The sequence below is a fragment of the Xylocopa sonorina genome, unplaced genomic scaffold, assembly GCF_050948175.1.
Source record: "Xylocopa sonorina isolate GNS202 unplaced genomic scaffold, iyXylSono1_principal scaffold0079, whole genome shotgun sequence".
NCBI lineage: Eukaryota > Metazoa > Arthropoda > Insecta > Hymenoptera > Apidae > Xylocopa > Xylocopa sonorina.
This window is the reverse complement of record NW_027490150.1, coordinates 352,501-355,000: the sequence shown is the minus strand read 5'-3', so window position 1 is coordinate 355,000 and position 2,500 is coordinate 352,501. Positions and strand designations below refer to the sequence as shown.

The 2,500-nt window shown below is 51.6% G+C and overlaps 1 pseudogene; it reads left to right on the top strand.

Moving 5' to 3' along the window:
• Positions 1–2,500, top strand: part of LOC143432317 (large subunit ribosomal RNA) — an 8,569-nt pseudogene that overhangs the window by 2,135 nt on the left and 3,934 nt on the right.

Below are 2,500 nucleotides of genomic sequence, written 5' to 3'. Positions count from 1 at the left end.
TTTTCTTTTCTGTATAAGCGTTCGAGTTCCCTGGAAACCTCTAGCAGGGAGATAGGGTTTGGAACGCGAAGAGCACCGCAGTTGCGGCGGTGTCCGCATCTTCCCCTCGGACCTTGAAAATCCAGGAGAGGGCCACGTGGAGGTGTCGCGCCGGTTCGTACCCATATCCGCAGCAGGTCTCCAAGGTGAAGAGCCTCTAGTCGATAGATTAATGTAGGTAAGGGAAGTCGGCAAATTGGATCCGTAACTTCGGAATAAGGATTGGCTCTGAGGAGCGGGGCGTGTCGGGCTTGGTCGGGAAGTGGGTTTGGCTGACGTGCCGGGCCTGGGCGAGCTGAACGGGCCGCTGCCTCGTGCATGCGTAACCCGGAATCCGAGCTCGGTCCCGTGCCTTGGCCTCCCACGGATCTTCTTTGCTGCGAGGCTTCAGCGGCGGTTCGCCGTAGCTGTCGTCCTCTTCGGCCGCCATTCAACGCTCAGCTCAGAACTGGCACGGACTAGGGGAATCCGACTGTCTAATTAAAACAAAGCATTGCGATGGCCCCCAAGGGTGTTGACGCAATGTGATTTCTGCCCAGTGCTCTGAATGTCAACGTGAAGAAATTCAAAAAAGCGCGGGTAAACGGCGGGAGTAACTATGACTCTCTTAATTTATTTTATAGGGTACGCAGTGCCCTTCCTGGACATCTGCCGTATTAAACGGCTGGCTGCTGACGCTTGGACTTCTTGTGTAAGGTAAGTGAGATCCCGAGAATTCTCTATCGAAAAGCCGCTAGGCACTCGGTTTACCGAGTGTCGGCGGCTTTTTTTATGACTCGGGGCAAAGCAATACGCCGCTGGCACTTAGGCAAATACCTGAGTGTCAGCGGCTTTTTTTTATGACCCCAGGGGATAACTAGGGGCCCAGCCCCACAGCTTATTTTTGGCGATCCCTCGCCCGACCACCTGGCAGCTCGGGGTCTCACTTAAGCACCACTGGCACCAACATCTCGCCATGCGAGTCCAAGCGTCAGAAAATTAGGAGCAAAAGACGAGTCAGCCGGCTGCGGAGTAACCACTCTTCAAGGTAGTTGCACTGATGACGACCTAGCTTGTAGTAGGCCAAGGTACTGGTTTATGGAAGGATTTGACGAACAGATCTATCATTTGTTGCAGAAATGGCAGACGGTAGAGACGAAGCCTCGGACGTAGAGACTCCTGGCCCTGGGGTCTCTGCGGCGGACATGTCCGCTGTGGATAGTAGGGCCACTTATGACGAACCTGGCAGGTCCACGGATAACGAGTCTGGACAACGTGTGGACCTCCCTTTGGGCGGGCAGATTAAATGTTCCCTATGCGAAGCCAAAGGGATAAATAGAGGATTCCTGCAGGAGTCCAAATTCAAGGACCATGTTGAAGAGCAACATCCCCGGGCAGAGATAATATGGAGGTGCGCTGCATGCCGGAAGGAGTTTTTGAAACTCCACGGCTGCAGATGTCATCTACCTAAATGCAAAGGCAGCTCCGACCATCCGAGCAGCCCGGGGGTGAAATGTGACTCCTGTGGAAGAACATTTAAGACAAAAGCTGGCCTCTCGACGCATGAGCGGTCGAAACATCCAATAGTGAGGAACCAAAAAAGAACCTCGGCCGGCAGCCAAGGCAGAAATAGACCAGTCAATAGAGCCTCGGTCTGGTCTGAGGAGGAGGTGGAGCTCCTAATAACGCTTAACGAGCAATATAAGAACTTAAGGCAGCCCAACGTGGCTATTAAGCGTTTTCTGCCTGGCAAAACATTGAAACAGATAAGCGATAAAAGGAGGCTCCTGCCCGTCCTAAGGGAGGAGGTGGCGGCCGATATCGAAGCCTCGTCGGAAGGCGGGGAAAGTTCCGATTACGAATCGGCCGTCGAAGACGAGGAAGACCTCCTGATAATACAAGAAAGAGTCAGATGGAAAGAGAGAATTCGGGAGGCAATAAGAACTGGCTGCTTAGATGATGAATGCAAGTTTAAGAACGTTGAAAGAGAAATAGTGGAAGCAGCCAGTCGTGACAATTTGAGTGAGGAGGAAGTGAGCACGCTAGTGCAAAAGTTCGGCGAAATGCTCACAGAGAATGACGGAGAAGGTCCCAGGCGTCTGGAAGTGAGGCAAAGACGCGGAAGGGGGCAGAACGCAAGGAAAGAAAAATCTGGGACAAGGTTTAAAAGGTTTGTGTATGCTAGGTATCAGGAACTTTACAAGAAATGCCCCAAAAGACTCCTGGACCTAGCAATAGCTGGTAAGTCAATCAATGACAAAGAGACAGTGGAGCCTCCCTGTAAAGACCAGGTCAGTCCGCTGTACAGGGAGCTATGGGGCAATGCAAGGTCCCAAGCAAGAATTATAAGCAAAAAGAAAATAAATATTAGTGTAGCAATGGAGGAGGTATGGTCGCCCGTCACTGTGGGTGAACTTATCGAAAAATTCAAAAGAATTAAGAAGGACACTGCAGCCGGCATTGACGGCGTTAAGAAAATTCA